The sequence below is a fragment of the Oryctolagus cuniculus genome, chromosome 5, assembly GCF_051225735.1.
Source record: "Oryctolagus cuniculus isolate XC-2025 breed Fujian yellow rabbit chromosome 5, ASM5122573v1, whole genome shotgun sequence".
Taxonomy (NCBI): domain Eukaryota; kingdom Metazoa; phylum Chordata; class Mammalia; order Lagomorpha; family Leporidae; genus Oryctolagus; species Oryctolagus cuniculus.
The window spans coordinates 151,695,487-151,703,062 of record NC_142871.1 but is presented as its reverse complement, the minus strand read 5'-3'; positions in this window follow the sequence as shown (position 1 = coordinate 151,703,062).

The window sequence follows — 7,576 nt, the reverse complement described above, 5'->3', positions numbered from 1 at the left end:
GATCCTCAGGAGGATCATTTGGATGGGGGAGGGCCTTGCAGACCTCATTGGTAAGAACAATTACTGCGGTTCCTGAATTCAGACACGTCCATTGAGCGAACATTTGTGAAGCTCCCGCTGGGATGAGATACCGTGCTGGGTTGTTGGGAGACACAGGAATATGCCATGGTACTCATTTTCAAGGAGCTCACAGATGAGCAGCTCTGCCCTTATAAAATTTGGGGGAAAACACAGTATCAGCCTGCACCAATTGTTTATTTTCTCAGCACTCAAGTTCTGCGTGAAGTGTTACTTTTATTGCCTGCAATGGTTGAGACTGGATTCCCATGTGGTGGAAGCGTAAGTACGGAGTATTTCTTGCCGCTTCCCCCACCCCCTTTTATTCTGCCTTGTGAAAGTTCAGAGCTCTACAATAAAGGATGTGGCTAATATGGGACATTTTTAGCAAAGATGAGATGCAGTTACTTTCTCAGCCTTTGTAACAAAACCTGTGCATAGGGTGGGACACTGTTGAGTCAGACCATGCGGGTGTAAGTGCACTTGGTCCCTTCCGGGCTGCATGACCTTGGGTGAGTTATTTCTCTGAGCCCATATTTCCTTTTCTGTAAAATGTAGGACATAATTGAAGTTACTCTTAGAAATCTTTCAAGGATCAATTATATTAAATACCAAAGTACACACTGGTTATTTATCGCATTACTTGGCACAGAAGAAGCTCCCAACACAGCTTGCTGACTTTTTTTTTTATAATATGCTGTCATAATTCTTGAGAGATGAGGTAACATTTATTTTTATTTATAAATATAAATTTTATTTAATAAATACAAATTTTGAAAGTACAACTTTTGGATTATAGCTTGCTGACTTTGATTGTTTTCTCTGCATTATTTCGTACTTTGGTTTCATATTATCATAAAGTACTCTGGGGGAGACTGTCTAGAAAACGGAATTTGGACCCTCCCTTCACCCCCTTTCCCCTAGGACAGAGAGGGACAAAATGTAGGAGTGACAGAGTGACATTTGTTAGAGGTTACGTTTGGGAAAAAGTCCATCTCTTGCTGACCTTTTCCATCTTGCAGAAGGCTAAGACATCAGCCAAACAAAAGATTTCTCTAGACTTGACTGTGAGGCTGGTGATGTGGTTGAGGCAGGGGCCCCGGAGAGAAAGACTCCCTTGTGTCACTGTGTTCACTTGGGATTCATCCCCTTCTCTTCCCAGTGCTGCTCCAAGTTGTTGTGTCCTGTCCTCGAGGTCCCTGTTGGCCTGCTCTTGGCCTCTGTAGAAGCCCTTCTGCCATTATTCAGACCCATCCCGCTGTCCAGTCCTGCTGCACAACTCTAGGGGGCGTTGTTTACATTGTTGTTCCTGTAAATGATCCCTCCTGCAGGTGTGTGGCTTGGTGACCTTGTCATTCCCTGGTGCTACCTTCAGCTCCTGGCTGCTTTAGCTAGAATAGATTTTTTGTTTGTTTGTTTTTGCAAATCTTCCAAACTGCCTTACAGCTCAGTGTATTTGCACCTGCTGTCAAAGTTCTTCTTTTCTTCCCATTGGCCACTCTCCTCCTCCTTGAAAAACAAACAAAACAAAACAAAACCAAAAACAAGCAAGTGAAAACAAAAATTTCCATCTTTTAGCCAAGATCATTCTGGTTAACTTTTAGTCATATTTCAAGACACAGATTAAATATTACTTCTTTTTTTTTTGACAGGCAGAGTGGACAGTGAGAGAGAGAGACAGAGAGAAAGGTTTTCCTTTGCCATTGGTTCACCCTCCAATGGCCGCCGTGGCTGGCGCACCGCGCTGATCCGATGGCAGGATCCAGGTACTTATCCTGGTCTCCCATGGGGTGCAGGGCCCAAGCACTTGGGCCATCCTCCACTGCACTTCCTGGCCACAGCAGAGAGCTGGCCTGGAAGAGGGGCAACCGGGACAGAATCCGGCGCCCCAACCGGGACTAGAACCCGGTGTGCCGGCGCTGCAAGGCGGAGGATTAGCCTAGTGAGCTGCGGCGCCAGCTTAAATGTTACTTCTTATGAGGCCTTCTCAGAACCTTAACCTAGGATAAATCCCTATATTTAAGGATCCCATAACATTTGTGTTTTCCATTTTTGTACCATTGAACACAACAATGATTAGCTTAATGTCTATATAAGGAATAGAGGGGCAGGGACTGTGGAGCACTTTTTTTCCTCTTCAGTGTGTGAATAAAACTAGTCCTGCTTTATCCCAGCTCCCCTCAGCCTTTCAGAGGTGGTCTCTTTTATTTTTAATTTTTGTTTTATTTTATTGATTTGAAAGGCAGAGTTACAAAGACAGAGAGGGAGAGAAAGAGAAAACTTCCATCGGTTAGCTCACTCCTGAAATGGCTGCAGTGGTGGGGCTGGGCCAGGCAGAAGCCTGGAGCCAGGAGTAAAAAGCTGCTTCCAGGTCTCCCACATGGGTGCAGGGGCCCAAGGACTTGAGCCATCTTCCACTGCTTTCCCAGGAACATTAGCAGGGAGCTGGATTAGAAGTGAAGCAGCTGGGACTTCAACTGGAGTCCCTATGGGATGCTGGCAATGCATGTGACAGCTTAACCCGCTACACACAATGCCAGCCACAGAGGCAATCCCTTTTAGCACTTCCTGATTGAGATTCCTCTAGTAACTTCTTCTATATCTCTAAATAATATGCTTACTCTTTCTTCATTTATTCACTGAGATAATATTGATCAGTTTCCCATAATTAAAAGATGAGGGTTTCATTTGATTTCCATATATCTAATTTTATTTCTTCATTCCATTGTTTTTGCTTCATTTTTACTTCTTTCTTTGGGTTATTTTTACAAATATAAACTTAAGCCATTATTTTTCTCTATAAACTTTAGAGAGTTACTGCTATGAAATGAAAGCTTATGAGCCAGTACTGTGGCACAGCAGGCTAAGCCTCCACCTGGCATCCCATTTAGGCACCGGTTTGAGTCCCAGCTGCTCCACGTCAAAACCAGCTCTCTGCTATGGCCTGGGAAAGCAGTAGAAGATGGCCCAAGTGCTTGGGCCCCTGCACCTGCGTGGGAGACCCAGAAGAAGCTCCTGGCTCCTGGCTTTGGATCGGCCCAGCTCTAGCTGTTGAGGCCATTTTGGGAGTGAACCAGCTGATGGGAGACCTCTCTCTCTGTCTCTCCCTCTCAATGTCTATAACTCTACTTCTCAAATAAATAAATAAAATCTTTTTTTTAAAATGAAGGTTTATGTTCCTCAAAATTCATGTGTTGTAACTTAATCTGTATGTGGTGGCCATAGGAGGTGAGGTCTTTGGGAGCTGATTAGGGCCTGGAGATGGAGTCCTCATCAGTGGGATTAGTGCCTTTATAAGGGGCAAGGAGACCAGAGTCCCCTCCCAGCCTGTGTGAAATAAATTTCTGTTGTTTATAACCCTCCCAGTTTGTGGCATTTTGTTATAGCAATCCGAATGGACTAAGACAGTGACTCTTTATTTTTCCGGTTTATTTATTTACTTGAAAGACAGGGAGAGAGAGAGAGAGAGAGAGACAGAGAGAGACAGAGAGAGGAAGAGAGGAGAGGGGAGGGGAGAGGGGGAAGGGGAGAGGAGAGGAGAGGGGAGGAGAGGAGAGGAGAGGGAGCGATATTCCATCTTTTTATTCACTTCACAAATGCATGCAGTGGCTGTGGCTGGGCCAGTTTGAAGCCAGGAGCCAAGAACTCTGCCTAGGTCTCCCATGTTGGTGGCAGGGACCCAGCTACTTGAGTCATGATCACCTTTCAGGGTGTGCATTAGCAGGGAGCTGGAGGGTGACTGAATTCGGGACTCCAGTATGGGATATGAGCATGCCAAGCAACAGCTTAACCTGCAGCACCACACCACCTGTGCCAAGAGTTACTCTTGAGTCTTCACTAAATTTGATGCGGATGTTAGTGTCCTACCATTATCTCATCTTTTCTGCCTTCCGAATTTTGCTAGCTCTACTACTATGATTTTTACATCTTCAGATTTATCACACTTCCCGGTTCACAATCAAAATTTAGGCTTTGGTTTGGGCAGCAATTTGATTCTGAAAGTTGAAAATATGTAAACAGAGTTTGCCTGATTTGGCTTTGCAATGTTTGTTTCCGCAGAGCTGCTGGGAGGACAGGGTTCAGTTTTTTCTCTGTGGGTTCAATGGTCTCAGCTCCCATTCTATTAGAAATAGAATGTGCCTGGCTGGAAAGTTAATTTCCAGGGCTTGTCTTCTCTTATCCCTTCTGCATCGTGCCACAGGCATTCCCATGTTTTCCTTATTTCGTTTAAGTTTCCTGGAGATTCTGTTGCTTTTCTTTTTCTTTGTGATAAGATTAGCATGGCTTTCCCACTGACTCTACTTATCTTACCAGGTATTACATGAAACCCTACCCTCTGCTTGCCAGGTCTGATTTTTGCCATTTTCTAGGTAGCCTGTTTTTTTTTTTTTTTTTTTTTTTTTTTTTTTTTTTTTCTGAAAACTTCTTGGATTCTTTAATCTTTGGTGCTCTAAAATTTCACACAAAAATGTGTATGAATGTTTTTCTCCTAATCTTTTGCTTTGCTGACTATTCTGCAAGCAACTTCCAGTATGAATATTTCTATATTCCATAGCCTTGAGAAATTGTCTCCAACTGCTGATCATTTCTTCTCCATTTTATACTTTTCTCCTTGGTTGAATCTGTATGATTTACCATTTGTCTTCTTCTTTTTTTTTTTTTACCTCATTTACTTTCTTTATTTTTTAACTTTTATGTAATAAATATAAATTTCCAAAGTACAACTTTTGGATTATAGCGGCTTTTTCCCCCCATAAGCTCCCTCCCACCTGCAACCATTCTATCTCCCACTCCCTGTCCCATCCCATTCTTCATCAAGAAGATCAATTATCTTTATATACAAAATATCAACTTAGTATATAATAAGTAAAGATTTCAACAGACTGCACCCACACAGACACACGAAGTATAGAGTACTGTTTGAGTAGTAGTTTTACCATTAATTTGCATAGTACAACACATTAAGGACAAAGATCCTACATGGGGAGTAGGTGCACACTGACTCCTGTTGTTGATTTAACAATTGACACTCTTATTTATGATGCCACTAGTAACCTGAAGCTCTTTTCATGAGATGCCAAGGCTATGGAAGTCTTGAATTCACCAACTCCGATCTTTTTTAGACAAGGCCATAGTCAAAGTGGAAGTTCTCTCCTCCCTTCAGAGAAAGGTACCTCCTTCTTTGATGACCCATTCTTTCCGCTGGGATCTCACTCACAAAAATCTTTCATTTAGGTCATTTTTTGCCACTGTGTTTTGGCTTTCCTTGCCTGCGAAACTCTCATGGGCTTTTTAGCCAGATCCAAATGCCTTAAGGGCTGATTCTGAGGCCAGAGTGCTGTTCAGGGCATTTGCCATTCTATGCGTCTGCTGTGTATCTTGCTTTCTATGTAAGATCATTCTCTCCTTTTTAATTCTATCAATTATTATTTGCAGACACTGGTCTTATTTGTGTAATCCCTTTGACACGTAATCCTATCTTTTTGATCAATTATGAACTTAAAGCGATCACTTTAACAAGGAAGATGGCATTGGTACATGCCACCTTGATGGGATTGATTTGGAATCCTCTGGCACGTTTCCAGCTCTACCATTAGGGGAGGTCCGAGTGAGCATGTGCCAAACTGTACATCTCCTCCCTCTCTTGTTCCCACTCTTATATTTAACAGGGATCACTTTCAGTTAATTTTAAATGCCTAAGAATAACTGTGTGTTAATTAAAGAGTTTGACCAATGGTATTAAATAGAACAAGAAAATACTAAAAGGAATAAAATAGTAAATTTCTCCTATACCCCCTACATCCCTACATACATGTACACACACACACACACACACACACTAGGTATGCAAAAACATAGTGCCTCAATTCTCTGTGGTGCCATTATGATGCCTGGTGCCCTAAGAGAGTGCAGTAATTAGTTTTAATGACCCAATGATAGTAACACAAAGCTTTTATGTTTTTGCTTTTTTAGTGTTTACCACTCATTAAGATGTGTTTTCCATACCCAAGTGACAAGCAGTCTAGCTTATGATGGAAGAAACAGATATACAAAGAAATCACTTTAGAAAGAGAATAAGTGTAGCAGAATGTGTTTGTACAAAGTGCTGGATATAGTACTTAATATACATTAACTATGATACGGGGAGAGGAGGGAAAAGGAGGGGAGGGGAGAGAGAGAGAGTGAGAGAGAATGAGAGAGATCTATCTAGGAGAAGCTGCAGGGACCAGAGGAGCATATTGCCTGGAAGGGGGGCAATTGGAGCCAGATGGCTTGGACTGGAGTCTTGCCTCTGATACTTACTGGTTAGCTTTGGATGAGTTATCCTCTCTTTGTCTTTTTTCCTAGATAACAGTCTTGACTTGAAGGGTTTCTGTGAGGCTTAAGTGAAATGTGTAACATGATTCACAGGTACCTCTCATTCAATACATGTTAGCTTTCTTCTTATCACTGATATCACTTGACTCAGCCTCTAACAATGTGATCAGTAGTCTGAGAATGAGCAGATAGACGGCTATTGCTGGGAAAATGGTGGTGAGTGGAGACCCCGGCATGTACATACACTGGCACACTTAGAGAGGAGCATGATATTCCTAGCATGCAGGGCTCTCAGAGCCTATGCTAGGATGACAGCAGAAGGAGCTGATCTGGACCCCATGAATTGCTCATGTATGAGCACATGTAGCAGTGTGCTGTTGAGGAAGATAATCAGGGAGGGAGCAGGATTCAGTGTTTCAATGGAAAACAATGCAGAGTCTGGTGGTGGTGGTGGGCAGTTTGGTGGATGTGTGGAGTTCAGAAAGTCAGATTCTGGAGAGACATGAGGAACAGTTTTGTATCCATGTGAAGCACTCCTGAGTTACAGCAGCTTGTCCCACCAGGCAGCAGGTGTCCTATGGATATTAGGACCTAATCATACAGAGGTGGCCCATGTGTGGGTCAGTGTCCACATGGGGCTGGGAGAACCTCTGTCTGGTGGGGACCCATACTTCCTGAGGTTTCTACCATTCCCAGGCATGAGCCCTGCCTAGATTGCCCCAGCTGTTATCTCAGCATCTCCTATCATCTGCCACCAACTTTGCTTTCAAGTTTCAGGTTGAAGGGAAGGAAGGTTCAGTGAGAGCAATAGGGCTGGGGCCAGGGCTGAGAGACCATGCTAGTTTGCCCTGTCACTCAGGTCTGCCCAATTCAGGCCAGGGTCTATTTTTAGAAGCTCTTTAGTTTGCTGCTTCCCATACTCTGCATTCTTTCCAAAGACCAACCTGTATATCTTAATGCCATAATTCGCATACCCATGGGACAGAAGGGTCTTTACAGGTGCCCACAGCACAAAGCCTGGGCTGAACTGCTGAACTGGAGAGAGTAGTAGCCAGAGCAGCTCTTCAGATCCAGCCCTGACTTGATCCATCTTGGCTTCTCTTAGGGCTTCGAGGCACACAGCTGCTTTTTCATGGCCGCTATCACATCTTTCCCTGAAAGTGCCCGGGCCCCACCAACCACTCTTTTGTATCTGGAGGGG